The 15280-nt window shown below is 51.4% G+C and overlaps 1 protein-coding gene across 5 annotated transcripts in view; it reads left to right on the top strand.

The window, feature by feature from the left end:
• Positions 1 to 15280, top strand: part of SSBP3 (single stranded DNA binding protein 3) — a 165251-nt gene that overhangs the window by 64693 nt on the left and 85278 nt on the right. Inside the window, exon 1 of one of the 5 annotated variants that reach the window (XM_055305977.1) lies at positions 4941 to 4963. The exons of the other annotated variants lie outside the window; for them this stretch is intronic. The gene's annotated coding sequence lies outside the window, so the exon portion shown is untranslated. Of the gene's footprint in view, positions 1 to 4940; positions 4964 to 15280 lie in introns of those variants that run through there. 5 annotated transcript variants of the gene reach the window in all.

Genomic DNA, 15280 nt, shown 5'->3' with positions numbered 1-15280 from the left:
TAGCTGGTAACATGGACCTCATGCATCATACTTGGGGATTCCTTGTGCTGTTGTCATGGTCTGGTTTCAGGTACCTGTGAAAAATTATGGTAATTAAAATGTAATTTGGAATCCCCTGTTGGCTCACAGCAGCTGGTCCAGATGTAGGAGGCTGGGGCTGTCCGTGCAAGAACAAGCTAAGGCTCGTTAGGGGGTGTCACTTTGCTCTGCCCTTTGTGTTGCTGAGGAGAAGGGTGGGGGCAAAAGATAGAGCAGCTATTTTTATATTATTCGCGTCATGTTCAGCATTACTGGATGTTTGTGGTTGGGTCCCTGTTTAGCCTCAGCTGGGAAGAGAGAACTCCCTTTGCTGCCTTGGTCTGTATAGAAACTCAAGCTCATGCCCCTTGAGTATATATATTTTTCTAAAGGCAGAGGGACCTAAAGTGACCATGCAGTCACCCTGGATAGGTTGGAGTTGTCTTATTAGGGCTTAGATTTCCAGGGCTCTTCAGACTCCTTCCTGGGGTGGAGGGCGGCTGCAGAGAGGCAAGAGGCTATGTCCTTATCCACTCCTTTATTACATTCAACAGATGGGTTTTCAGTTTGAGATACATGCCAGATCTTTCTCCAGGTACTTGCAAAGTGAAGTTGACCCTTAAACAAACGCAGAGGTTGAGGGACAGCCCCAACCTAGTGGAAAATCCACATGTTCTTCTCGACTCCCTCAAAACTTAACAATAACTTACTGTTGATTGGAAGCCTTACCGAGAGCACAAACAGTGGATGAACACATACTGTGTTATGTGTATTATATAGTGTAATTTTTTTTAGGATTTTCTTTATTCATGAGAGAGAGATAGAGAGAGAGAGAGGCAGAGATACAGGCAGAGGGAGAAGCAGGCTCCATGTAGGGAGCCCGATGTGGGACTTGATCCCAGGGTTCCAGGATCATGTCCTGGGCCGAAGGGAGGCGCTCAATCGCTGAGCCAACCAGGCATCCCTATATAGTGTATTCTTAGGGTAAAGTGAACTTGGGAAAAGAAAATGTTAGTAAGAAAATCATAAGGAAGAGGAAATCTATTTACAGTACTGCACTGCACTGTAAGTAATCTCTATATAAGTGGGCCAGTATGTTTCAAACCTGTATTGTTCAAGGGTCAACTTGTATTATCCCTTAAGGATTTCATAGTCTAGTTGGGGAAATGGAGAGTAAATGTTGAATTTGGCTGGGCTTTGTTGTAGGTACTGGGGACCCTGGACTGTCTTAGTAGGGGCCACAGGGGCTGTGGGAACATGGGAGAGGCGCCTAGGATCACAAAGGGCATTGAGATGGCTTCTTGAAGGAGGCGTTGAGTTGCAAGAATTGACTTAATGAATTGGGGGATCAGAGGTTCCAAGTATGTATTTTGGTTTTATTTACTTTTGAGTTTTATTTGTATACATAGGTGACATTACCGGTGGGTATAGCCATCATATCTTACTTTATTACTCAGTTGAGGTTCTGGGATTTTATTTTTATACCCAAAGGGCATGCTGTCTTTGAAAAGTTTGAGGAGGGAAAAAATGGTGTATGTCAGCCAAGCCCTTGTTGCTTCAGAGGTCGGAGATTGGAGGTCAGCCTAGGCCACACAAAGCCTGCCCTTAAAGTCCGTGTCTCTCCAGGCCTCTTGGCACTTCCGGCACCTTGTCTGCTAAAAGGACAGACTAGAGTGAGTTATTGCATAGAAGGAGTTAAGGTAGCTGGCTCCCCAGACCCTGGGTGCTGGCCTGTCTTGTGCACTGAGCCCGAGCTTGTGTGACAGGGATGAGCATGTGGTCCTACCTGCAGATCCTGCTGATTGAGGCATGTGGTCCCAGGAGTGGCAAGGTTGCTGGTGGATCTCACCGTTAAAGCCAACTGTGGGATCTGTTGCATAGTGGAAATATACAGAGCATAGCACTTTGCCTGGGGCAACCTAGTATGCTATGGCTACTTCAGAGCAGGGGCTCACGTCAAGAGTTTGCAAAAGTACTGGTTACTGGTTCACTGTCCTTTTCTACTTCCACTGTTTGTACACTTTATTTGACATAGGTTCTACCAACAGAGCATCCACGATAGCATTTCTTGTCCACCAACCACACTGTGGGTGGGGTGTTGAGAAGCCAGTGAATTCAATACAGTCCTGCTCTTGGGGTAGCTGACAGTTTTGGGTGGTCCTGGTGCAGGTGGTATGGGGCCTGACCCAACATGTGCCTTCTGGGACCCTCTGCAGATAGCTGGAATGTCTTAGAGTGTCCCCACCATCCTTGTGAGCCACATGCTGACACTGCAGCTTGCCAGCCCTGTCCTTGGTGTGGGATTATTTGCAGTTAGTATTCCAAATGTCAAGTTCCCCTTGACTTGAGCTGAGCAGACGAAACAAAATGGCAGACAGATTAGAAGGGGCTTGAGAAGCCTTTTAGGATTTGAAAACCTTCCTTTGTTGACTTTGAGAAGCTGCTGAACCAGGCCAGTCTGCAGAGGTGGGACATCTGCCAGGTGCCCATTGGCTCTCAGGGCTTGGGAGGCTCTGGCCAGTGCTGGCTTTTCTCCTGTAGGTAGATGGCAGCTGGGGTGCCCACCGAGCCTGGGCAGGAATTGAATCCAGTTCCTTCACGTTAGTGCCCCCAGAGCAGGAGGGGAAGAGGGTGGGAGGTGAGGAGCCAGGGCCTTTGAGGGTTTCAGGAGGGGCTTGGGTGGGTTCCTCTGGATGGCTGGTGAAAGGTTTAAACAGTGCTCACCAAAGGCATAAAAATTCCTAGCTAGAACCTGGAGTGTCATTGCTAAGAGAACCTTAGATATGGTCCTGTTCATTTTCTTCTTTCACAGAAATGGTAGCTGAAACTCAGAAAGGTTAAGTCATCTGTGCAAAGCCACACAGGAAGCAGTGAAGCTGGAATTTGAGTAGTCTGTCCAGCTCTGGGCTCGTACTTGTCCCATGATGTCACATTGGCTCTTGCTCCCAGTCCTCCCTTCTTTGAGACTCATTTATCCTGCCCTTCCCCCAACTGCTTCCTTTTCCTGCCTGCATTCCCCAGGAATCCCTCTGCAGAGAAGTGGTAGGAACTGAAAGTCTGAGTGGGAACCCCAGCTCCGCCGCCTCCCCAGCTGCTTCTCTACCACCTTCCAGGGGACAGAGTGCTTGTCTTCCAGGATTGTATTCTTGTCTCCTGAGGACAGGCCAAGATGAGTCTCACTCCTCGCTGGGCCACTGTGGGTCCCAGAAAGGGTTGGTGGCATTGATCTGTCTGGCCTCAGGGGAGAGAGACTTTAAATGGCGTGAAGCTCTGCAGACCATGGTGGGCCCGTTTTAAGTATGGCCGGACATGGGATCTTGAACGCCGTCCTTAAGTCTGCCTCTGTGTCCTGCAGCCATTGCAGGGCAGATGGCAGAAAGATCCTCTTGCATAAAGGCTTCTGCCAGTGGCCCCTGGTTGCCAGATCCAGAGTCTGGGAGGCAGTTTTCGCTTTTCGCTCTTTTTCCTTGCACACTTAGGCACAAATGCCTTTTGTTCCCAGGAAACACAGCTTTCTCAATCCCCATCCTGGAACTATCACCGGAATGTAATAAGTCTGATTTGTGTTTATGTTGAAGAAATGAAACACATTTCTGGGGAGGAATGCAGTGGAGGCCTTGAGAAAGGGGCTGTGTTTATGACAACAGTTTGCACATGTGGCTTTAGTTTTGAAAGTGTGGTACTGTCCCTTCTTCCTGATAGGGCTCTGGTAGTAAGAGCTGTCTCTCGTGTTCTGGTGCTTGGCGTACACGGGGCAGAGTTGGCGCAGGCCCTCACAGCTCTGGCTGTTGCCTTACTAGGTTCTGAGAGCCCGGCTTCTCTGGACCCTGTGATTTCTTGGGGGTTGCAGTGTTTCTGGGGACAGCACCTCTGTGCTGGTTGAGTCAGAGCTGATTAGCGAAACCTCCTCGCTCCCATTCCAGGTAGAAAACAACAGGATTGAATTTAATAGGTATAAATGTAAAGTCCTGTATGTGGGTTCAAAAAATACCAACTTCATAGGCACAGGATGGGGAGCTTCATTTTAAACAGCAAGTGAGAAAGTGACCCTTGGCGTTACCTGACAGTTGGTCCCATGTCCCGGCAGTTGGCCTTGGCTGAAAGAAGGTAGCGCAGGCTTGCTGAACAAGGATCCTGTCCAAGAGGAGAAGGATGTTGTTGTTGTTGTTGTTAATAATTCATAATAATAGCTAGGTGCTTTACATGCATTATCATTCCATCCTTAAAGTCATCCTTTGAGGTAGGTCAGAAGAGCCTCTTTCTTTGGAAGAGGAAACCCAGGCTTGAGAGATGGCATTTCTTGCCCAGTGTCACACTGCAAGGAAGTGGCAGAGCCAACTGGAACCCAGAGCACTAGAGCCTGTGCTCTCTGTGGTGAACGAGAGGGTCAGCAGCTGGTGGGGGTGCTGGATGAGGAAATGCTGGCGTTGAGCTTGAAGGTGGTTTTAATGATGCCTGACTTCTGTACGGTCCTCACTGTGTGCCAAGCGCCATTGCAAAGAGTGGCTGCTGCTGCTGCTGCTTTTTTTTTTTTTTTAACCAAAATTGTTAATTTTATACATATCAATTCTGTTACTATTTGGTTTTACGGATCAGGAAACAGAGGCACAGAGAGGTTGAGTCAGTTGCCCAAGATGATGGAGCTTGTGTCAGAGCTGGATTCAAACCCAGATTGTCTGGCTTAGAGTTGTTAATATCTAGGCCCCATGACCTTGGACATGGCTGCCACTGCTGGTGGGGGGCGGGGGGGGAGGGCAGGAGCCGGCTGTGTCCTTTGTTCTGTGAGGCAGCCTGTCTGCAGGACGCTGTTGTGTTTGGATCCAGTGCAGAACCACAGCCTGCGGGTGGATGTATAAATAGGAGAGGCCTCTGCTCTCCTAAGTCCAGGCACCAGGTGGTCATGGAACAGGCCCCTGGAGGGAGGTAGGGAGCTCCCCACTGCCAGGTGAGGGCCCACGGTCGGGGATGCCCAAAGAGGTGGGAGGACTGAGGAGACCACCTGTGTAGGGTCTGAGAGGCCCCTCCGGGTAGCTGGCTGGCTCCCCGTCCTTTGTTGAGGACAAGGCCGGCTTTCCTGGCACCTCCCCCACCCCGAGGCAGTGGCATGTCCCGGTGGACCACTGGAGGGGAAATGACCGGGTGTCCGCCGGGTGCAGCCTGCCCTATTAGGAAGCCCCGGCTGTCAGGCCCGGCAGAACTGCTGACGGAGGCACGGGGAACAATGCTGCGTGGGAGGAGGCGTGTGCGTGTGTTTGTTCGCCTCCTGACCCGAGTGCCAGGAGTGACATGCTTTATTTGTCCCTTCTGGTCCCCTGTGGGCACTCAGCCTGTCTTTTGACTCCCACTCGGGCCCCTTGTCCCCTGCAGCTTTGGCTGAAGGGTGGGGGAGCCAGTGTGCCGGCGCTGGACCTCTGGGGGGCACTCCTTAGGCCCACCTGGCCTCTTGGTGCTCTTAACCCAGGAGCTCTGGTTTCGGTCCTGTCACCTCCTTGTCTCAGGCCAGGGAACAGAGGCACAGAGAGGTGAGGTGACTTCATTGGAGGCCACATAACCAGCTGGCACCGCTGAAGCTGTAGTCAGGGCCAGGAGACTGGGAACGAGGGGGGCAGGGGGGAACTTACAAGATGCTCCTGTCCAGCCCTTTCATTTACTGATGAGGGAACAGCCTCCGACTACACCTTGACGTGGCCAAGGCACGGCTGGTGGTCCGTGGTGGGTCCAGGACTGGCACCTGGGGCTTCTGGCTTCAGGTGCCCGGTCCTCCACATGCCACGGCTTCTCCTGTGGGGCTGTGGTGACTGTGGCTGCCACCCAGGCCTCCTGTCCTCTGCTGCCACTGCTGCTCCTTCCTTGGCCGCCACTGTCTGATTATCCCCGTTGTCACTTCCTTCACCTTCTAGGACTGGTAGGGGCAGCTGGTTTATGGGAATTTAGCTGAATGGAAAGAGCATGGGCTTAGCCAGGCAGCTTTGGGATCCAGTCAACTTTAACTTCTGAGCTGTGTGACCTGGGGCAAGTTGCTTAACTTTTCTGAGCCCTGGTTTCTCATCTGGGCGATAAGATGATTTGGACTAGATAACCTCCAGTGACCTTCCAAGCCCTGCAGGCCTGTGACTAATGATTTTCAAGAGTGAGTGGGACCCACGTGGATCTGTGCCTGCAGGCTATTGGAAAAGGCAGGTGATGTGGGCTGATGGGAAAGGCCTGTGTTGGTAGGTGCAGGGCATGCATGCGTTCCAAGTTCTGGCTTCACCAGGGGACTATTGCCTTGGCTTTGGGTGCCAGTGGGCGCTTGGGACAAGGGATCATGCTGGTCCTTGGCTCCTTTTTTTGCCAGTTCTCCTTTCTGTGTACCCATGCTGTGGGCACCAGTGCTGCCCGCCCTTGGTGGCAGCTGCTCAGGGTAGAGAGGTTGCTGATGGAGGGCTGGCCAGCTGATTGGTGTGGCCTTGAGGCAGGCATGACGGCCAAACACAGGCAGGAGCCAAATCTTGCGACCTCTCCCCTGCATCAGACGCCACTGGATTTTGTTGTGGGAGGCATGCCAGCCCTGTTATTTGGCCTGAGGGACCCCCTGCTTTGTCCAAGTGAGACCACACGTGTCTGGTGGAAGGAGGGGAGTTAGCGTTAAAACCAGAGTCCTCGGCCTTTTGTGACTGGCTTGGTCCTGTAGTCCTGTTGGTATGGTTTTTGTTCTTGGGTTTTTGCCTTGGCTGTGAAGTTGCACTATTTTCTGAACTAGTCCTGTTTCATGTAACCTGAACCCAAGTATCTAGACATGAAGGGCAAGCTTTTTTCTCCTCTTCCCTAACAAAGGCTGTCCTAGACAGTAGCATCTGGAAATGATTCAGCATCTGGTCTAAGTATTGTGTCCATGCACGGACATACTCCATGGTGTAACATGCCCTCACCCAGATGATATGCCTTTGTCTCTCCAGCCAGGCATGTACCTGTCCTTCTTTCTACATAGTTGATTTTACATACAGAGGTTACCTTTTTTTGGGCACGTGCTTATGTGCATACACATGTGTTGTAAAGCTTTATTTCTGCTTAGGAGGAAATATTCAAGGGCTTGATGTATACAGAGAAGCATTTGCATTGATGGATGTTGACGTATTTTTCTTTGCAAAGTTTAATAAACCATTTAACAATGCCTTCAGTGACTGTAATTAGCTGATTCCTCATTGTTCCCAAGCTTTGCCTTAACAGGCACCTCAGGACCCTGTCCCCACTACTAGTGTGGCAATCCTCTACACAGAGTTGAGTGCTCCAGAGAGGTGGCAGAGTCAGGGTGGCCTGGCGGGGGGGCGGGGCGGGGGGGGGCGCATCTGTTCATGGTGTCTCTTTGCCATCTGGTGGTGGTGTGGGTGGGAGCCTGTCCTGGGGGATTTCTGAGCCGGTTATGTCTTCCAGTTTAGGCTTGGGGGAGGAATGTGAACTGGTACAAGGTTGGAGCTGTTGGTTGTATTGAGATTTGGTCTGTGTCAGCAGACAGTACTTGTGTCCTCACTGTGAGCATGACAGGCAGGGAGCACCGAGCACCTCTATTCACTCTGGTAGAGAATGGACGGAGGGGGAGGTGAGATGACCAGTGATGGTGGAGAGGGACCCCAGCAAACAAGGAAGGGGTCGCCTATGCTCCCCTTTACCTCAAAAGACTGCTGGAAGGCCAGTTTCTAGTAACATCTTATACTTGATACCAGGAAGAATTTGGGAGGATTTTGGTCAAATATAACCACAAGGGTGAGTGAAACAGGAAGAGATGAGTGGTTTTGGAGGAGGCACCTGGAGGTGAGTGGGTCGTGCCACATGAACCCGGGCAAATGGGGGCATTATTAACTCCCTCTGAACTGCAGGTGGAGTGGAGTGTAAGGTAAGGCAACATGGGTAGCACCGCCCTCATGGTCACCACCAATCGTCATTCGAGTGGCACCGTGGTCCCTTCGGGCAGCCTTCCTCCATAGTGGCAGACTGACTGTTGCTTTTTTTCCTTTGACAGTAGACTTTGGCCCAGGCCGCCTTCTGGGTCAGGTGTGATGGAGAACCCATGGGCGACAGCCCTTGAGAGCAGTTTCCTGTAGGTTTTTGTTTCTGCCCTCTTTGCTCTGGGGGTTGCCTGCAGTGAGGGATCGATGCAGGTCCCTTTCCTCCTTTGGCTCAAGCCTCTGATGTGCGTTTGTTAGGGACCATATAGTATCTGAACTGGGATACTTGTATAACCAGGCCATGCTGGGCATCAGTATGCTGGGCAGCAGGTGGAAACCTGGATCATTTGGGATGCACAGTTCCTCAGTGTATGTTGAAGGCTCTCCCCCCAGCTCATGTAACATTTGACCAAAATCCTCCCAAAGAGCAAATCCAGGGTTCCTCTCTCTTGCCTGCGCCAGCCCTAATGTGAACTGTGGGGTGAGGAGGACAGCCCCCAGGGCCGACCCCTCCCCTGGTTTTCAGAGAACAGTGCAGCTGGGGCAGCTGTTTTGTGTGGTACATTTGCCACCGTGGCATCCAGATTCCAAAGAAATGAGGGGCTCCCTGCTTGGGATTGTGTCTTGGAACAGTTGACAGGGAGCTGGATCCTTGAATTAGGTCTGGAAAATGTCTGCTTCTGGGGAGCCCTTGCAGAGCCCGTGGCTTCCTTGAGGTGAGTTCAGCTCCCCTGTAGCATGGGGCCTGGGCTGAGCCTGGAGGTAGGACACAGAGGCTCTGACTGGGCTCTGTGTGGTTTCAGGTTCCTGCCTGGCGGGCTGTCCTGCTGCCTCCAAAACATAACTCAGTATTGATTGTGCAGGAGGCCCAGACTCTGTCACATGCAGCAATCCTTGCTCCACAGAAGGCTTGCTCCTTCAAGGAAGAAAGGAAGCTGTTTTGTCCCTGGTACAACATGCTTTTAAAAATGCACCTTGATTTAAGATTCTGCTTTTTGCAACGTATTTAAAAATGTCAGAAAGATAAATATGCAGCCTTTTTAAATGTGTCTGCTTTGAACAGCCTTTAAAAAAAAAAGTCTGTCATTCATTCTCAGGGTCACAGGCATATTCAAACTCAGAGCCACCATCCTTCAGTGGTATATCCCTCTCTTCCAGAAGCAGAGTTTTGGTGGGGACTGGGGATTAGACTCCTAAAGTCCCTTTCTTCCAGAAAGTCCAGGAGATACATTTGTTTCCTCAGTTTTGAGTCTGGTAGTTTCCAGAATATTTTTTGGAACTTTAATGTTGGACCCATGAAATAGGCATTGGCTTCTATCTAGCTGCTTCCATATGGGGACCCTTCTCACTTTCCATGAAAACCCACCAGTCAGAGGATCCTAGGATCTAGGGAGGGAAAACATATGCTCCCACCCTGGGCCTCTGAGACCAGCAAACACTGGTTCCCTGTTCCAGTATAACATGGAGGAAGTTAGGCCTGGTGTTAGGGAGTGCCTGTTGTGGCAATACAAAGCACCACATTTCCAAGGTGGGGTATTGGCACCTTCTATGCTCAGTGATGATTCTGGAAGAAGGCTGGGCCACAGGTGAGGGAGATGCCACTAGAGGGTCAAATCAGTCTGTGGGTTTCATATCCTGTTGTTATTGTGCGCGGCTTTTTGTAAAGATACCCTGGCCACCTATTTCCCAAAAGGAGTTGGAGGAACCACAGGGTCTTTCACTATGTAAGTGATGATGTCAAGACCTTGTTACATTGGTTGAGGAACTTAGAAACCCCAGTGGGCAAAGCTGCCGTCTGCCTGAGGGAGAGCTGCCAGGGGAGCTTCTGGTTTGAGAGGTAGTCATGCATAGTTAGGCCTTGAATGAACCTGCAGGGTTCTCTCTAGGCCAGCTTCTGCCATTGCAGAGATGAGGAAACAGAGACCCAGAGAAGTGCTGTGACTTGGCCAGGGCCACACAGAAGCTCGGTAGCTGAGCCAGAAGCTTATAGTTACCTTGCCCTCCAGTCTCAAGTGAGCCTGGCTTTGACTCAAAGGCCCTGGTTGTAGCATGTGAACAGAGCTTTTGCAGACACCTGGCTCTTACGGGGCTCCTGCCCTCTTCTGGATCAGTGGGTTAGATCTCTGACGACTGTCCCTTTGGCATCGACTGTCCCTTTGGCATCGCCGACAGTGCCTTTGCTCATTGCTCCCCTGTTGTGTTGGGAGCGCAGGAGCGAGGAGGGGAGGGCGGTGTGGGGGAGGGTTCTGTCTGGACAGAAGTCCCGTTGGCCCCTAGCAGCAGAAGGGCCGACCCCCCTCCTCTGGTCCTGCTCCCAGTCCTGTCCCGGGGAAGAGCTTCCCTTCTCCTGCCCAGCCCCTGACTTGCTCTTCCTCTTCCCCTAAAAACCATTTTGAGGATCATAACATTTATCATGAGCTTTATTATGGGAGACTCTTCTTCATGTTTAAAAATAAACGCTGGCTTACAGAACTATATTTGGTACATGGAAGCCGTTTGCATGTAAATGTGCTTAAAGGACACTGCTTTATTTAAGATGCAGAGTGAGCCCCAGCTGGGGTGGGGGGTGCGCTGGGGTGGGCTGCCAGAGGGACCCCGGGGTCTGCCTTGCTCAGGACAGTTGGCTCGTAGCCTGTAGAATCTGTCCTCCTTTCCTGGGGGACAATTGCAAAACAGGATAACTGGTGCTTAAAAATTCATAGAAAATGTTTCTTATCACCACGTCATAATTGTTATGACTCAGAAAAGTAGAATTGCCATTCCACTCTGCCTGTCTGGCCTCACTTTTGTTGCCTACCGAGTCCCCAGTAGCAGCTGCAGAATCATAAAAAAGAGATAGAAAGAAAGAAAGGAAGAAATCCAGGGCAATGCTTTATTTATGTTAACGGCTACATTTGACTTGAAAATTCCGTCCCCTGAGCCTTGGGGTCAGCACATTACAGAGTGATTGATGGCTGTCAGGAGCGGGCAGGGTGGCAGATTGTAAAGGGGGAAGTGGACAGATGATGCCATGGGTTTGTGGGGCTTAGCAGAACCCAGACCTTGAAAGGAACGCAATGGAAAACAAAAGCAGATGGGAGAACTCTGTGTTGGGCCCTGCCCTTTCCTCCTCTCTTTCTTTGCTTTTCCCTCCCTTTCTCCTGAACACCAGGAATGGGGCGGGGACACCCCATGGCACCAGCACACCCCAGAATGTATTGCTGTTGGGGTGGCACTGGGGTAAGACCCTAGAGAGGGTACACCCCCACCTCCCAGTGTCTTCAGTTGTGTTTAGAAACCAGAGGCTCTTCCCCTGGGTCACCTCTTGGCAAGAGCCCTGTACACATCCTGTACACCTTCTCCTTGGCCTCATTTCCTATGTCCAAAAACCAAGCAGGAGGGGACCCCCTCTTCAGGCAAATCGGTCCCACTTTCCGATCCAGGCTACTTCGGATTATGTTTCCAGAGGGCTTTCTGGCTAATCCTTGTGTATTTTTGCCGGTGGAAACAAATGGTATTGGACCCACAGGCCTGTTTACAGATGGGGAGACACGGGAATGATGGAGGAGCTTTGAATTTTAAACATTAGCTAATGAGATTGCAGACGAGGGCACTGGGTGGAACGGCCTGGGTATTCCCATGGAGCACTTCGCATCAGTTGTGAGGGAGAGAAGCAGGCGTTTCTGGAGCCCCTACTGGGTGCCAGTAGCCACAGAAAGTAAGATCCCTGAGCACTGCCTTGGGGTGTCCTGAGTAAATTGAGGGTATGCATGAAACTGTAGGGAGGAGGGTGGAGGAAGGTGAGGCAGATTCTTTCCAGAGTAGGAGGGAAAGGAGCCGGGCTGGCTGACAAAGGGAGGGCATTCCAGGCAAATGCTGGTGGCCTGGGCGTGGAGGAGTCCAAAGTGAGGCTGGAGCCTCACTAAAGTGTGCTTTAGAATTGGGACGCCTGTCCCCAGGCGCGGGCAGGATGGCCAGCGGCTGCAGTTTGTCATTTCCCCTGCCTCTGCCTCTCCCTCCTTGCTGCTCTTGTGCAGTTGTGTTGGAGACAGAACTGGCTGTTCATTCATCCGCTAATTGTTTTGATAAGAGACTCTAATTATCCACTGCGATCATCAGATTACCGTGAGCTCCAGGAGGGAGATGGGAGAGTTTAAGCCCCACTGCTGCAGCCACCCGCCGCACCCTCTCCTTGAAAGGGACCCAGTGTCCGTACCTAGCCCTCTGTGCCTGGTTCCCAGTCCGTGCCTGCTGAGCCATCGAGTGGAGGTGTCCCAGATGGCTGGGGTGGGTGCTGGAAATCCACTGGAAAGCACAGCTCTGATGTCAAGCAGGACTTTCCCTTGGATTATCTTTGCACTGTGTTAAGTCCACAGATAAGGGTTTTGGTTCTAGGGATTCAGAATAAGGTGAGGAGTGTGGAGAAAAACAGAGGAGAAGCAGTAATGCTTCTAATGAGTTGACATCAGCAGTTGAGACATTCAAAGGCCTTTTTGGACTGTATAAGTTCTACTTACATGTGATTTTGGTATAAAGAGAGCAATAGGCAGAAAAACAACCAGGAAGGCAGATTATAAATTAATCCAATAATCAAATCCTTCAGCAAAGGTAATGGGGAATGATGGTGTTGTAATTGATCTGATACGGACCTTTACATCAGTGGGAGCTACGAAGTGAGGGAGCATCTCATCTTGGGATGATTGTGATCGTGTATGTTGCCTACGGAAAGACTTGGGGTGGTGTGTGTGATCTCTCCCCACAGGGCTTGTTGGAGAGGAGGGTTATACTCTCAGTGACTCTGTCTTCCTTCATTTAGGCAATGTCTGTAGTTCCCAGATGAACTGGTGAGCCTGGTGATACCTGAGCTAGAGAGGCACAGGGCCATCCTGCTCTTTCCCTGTGAGATCAGAGGAGAGGCTTTCTGAGAAAAGGGCAGGCCTGGGCAGAGGGGTATGGCTGGGGTTTGGAGGGGTGGGCAGGGATGTGACTGCTCAGGTAGAGTCAGATCCTGAACCGAGACACCAGGCTGCCCTGTGTGCTAGTGTCTGAGGCTCTGTCTTCTCATTGGAAAGATGGTACTACTACATGGGTGATGTCTGAGTTCCCTCTTGGCTCTGCTCTCTTCAGCTCCTTTGTTCTTGAACCCTACCCCCGCCCAAGCAGGAAGCCAGGGAACTTGAGTTCAGCTTTCCTTGGTTCTCCAGCATTGGCTGCTCCCTGCATACTTTCCCGCCTCCTAGAAGAGGGGGGCCAACTTTCTGCCTTGGCTCTCCCGTTGTCTTCACATTTGGGGCTCAGCTAGCTGGGAAGTTTGGCAACACGTCAGGCCATATATCTTATAAACCGCCCTCCAGAAACGACCTCGTTTAGCAGATTTACTGATGTAGTGGGCCTGCCCGTTCTCAGGGGCTGCCGTACTAAATCATGGCAGGTCCACTGGACTTGCACGCCTCAACACAGAACTTTTCAGAAAATTTCAGGCAGGATATATCACTGCCCCATTAACTCCCTGCCATTAATCTACTTCTAAAAACCTGAAGTTTTCCCCAAAGCCCTGGAACTTGGTGAAAAACGGACCCATTTGGTAAATTCTGTAAATCAGGCTGGCTTTCTCCTTTCCTCCCCCGCAAGGCCTGCCTCCATCGCCTTGGGGAGGGAATGCCAGGTGGGTAGGCGAAGCTGCAGCCTTGCAGGGTTTCCAGGGAGCGCCCGGGGTGAACACCAGCCTTGAGGGTTGCTGCTCTCTCCTGCTGCCTGACCTGTGGCATCACTGAGTGAACAGCCATCTCTGCGGTGGGGACTGGGGCTGTCCTCAGGGTTGCCAGAGATGGCGGGGGGCCCCTGTGGTGGTACAGGGGCTGGCGAGGGAATGGGGCCATGCCAGAGGGCCGTCTGAAAGGGGCAAACCCCTTTCCTGATCCTTCTTTCTCTGATTGCTGAGAGGGATTTTTGTCCACAGCCCAGAGACTGTTGAGAGTTTGTCTCCGTGTCTGGTGCCCATGAGCTGGGACTTTGGAGTCCACAGACCTGGGTTTGAATGCCAGCTTTCTTGGTCACTAACTGCAGGAATTCAGGGGTATTTGGAAAAGAGAAGCTGTGACTTGGAAGAGTGGGGCCTAGGATGAGCGAAAGAAAGAACAAGAAGGAACAGCTGTGATCTCCAAGAAACAAGTTCTGCGTGTCTTCCCCACTACACCCCACCCTCCGAGCTCCTCCACTCTGTGGCTATATCCTTGGGGGAGCATGCTTGAGGATTACGTGAGCAGGTTCTTGTAAAAACTCGGTACAGTACCTTGTGCCACGGACTTTCAATGACTGATACTCATTAACTCCTGTGGGGATGGGGTGGGGCACAGAGGCATACCTGCCGTACCCCACCTGCTGAGGTGAGCCATTGCAAGCCTCAAGGGAGGGGACTCTCATCTTTGCTGGTTCCCCACCTTCTTCCCCCCAGTCTTTGCAGCCTTGCTTATGGGTAGAAGCAGAGGTGGATGCTTTTCACCTGTAATCTTTACAGGGTCAGCACTTTTTTTTTTATAAAGATTTTTTATTTATTCATGATATACAGAGAGAGAGAGAGAGAGAGAGAGAGAGAGAGAGAGAGAGAGGCAGGCAGAGACACAGGCAGAGGGAGAAGCAGGCTCCATGCAGGAAGCCTGATGCGGGACTAGATCCCAGGTCTGCCAGATCTCCCTGGGCCAAAGGCAGGCGCCAAACCGCTGAGCCACCCAGGGATCCCCTGGGTCAGTACTTTTCATCTCCAGAACTGGATGAATTCACTGCATGCCTCCCCTGTCACTAGAATCCAGACTTCTGGAATCCAAGATGGAACCACCCCACCATGCGTCCACCCCCCCATCCCCCCCCCCCCCCCCCCCGCGCCTCTGCAGGTCTTCTTTCTGCCCTCTGCTTGCCTGAAGGCAGATAGTATGGCAGGTGAGGCCAGCAGCAGTCCTTTCCTGCCTGTTGGGACAGGGGCTGGCAAAGCAGGCTGGGGCAGGAGGCTGGAGCGCCTGCTACCTTCTCCAGAGAAGATGGGGAGCCTCATTCCACAGGGTGCTTTGGCATCCTGCCCTGCTGGAGGAACTGGTTTCCAGGGCCTGACTCCCAGCCCCACCTGTTAGAGGGGTCCTGGGGGCTGGGGACATGGATCTTGACTGTTTCCAGGAGTAGTTTAGTTTTCTCCTCTTTTGGCAAAAGTACCTGTTATCTGTGCATCTCTTGGCCTTTTACAAAGCTAATTAAGCCCTAGAGGCAGAGGTTTTTTTCTTTTCTCTTTTTTCAAAGTTTTTTTTTTTTTTTTCTTTCTTTCTTTTGACTAAAGAGTAGTTTTAGGTGCTCTGGGAGCTTTATTGACT

This window comes from Nyctereutes procyonoides, unplaced genomic scaffold (assembly GCF_905146905.1).
Source record: "Nyctereutes procyonoides isolate TBG_1078 unplaced genomic scaffold, NYPRO_anot_genome, whole genome shotgun sequence".
Lineage (NCBI taxonomy): Eukaryota > Metazoa > Chordata > Mammalia > Carnivora > Canidae > Nyctereutes > Nyctereutes procyonoides.
This window is presented reverse-complemented; position numbering and strand designations above follow the sequence as displayed.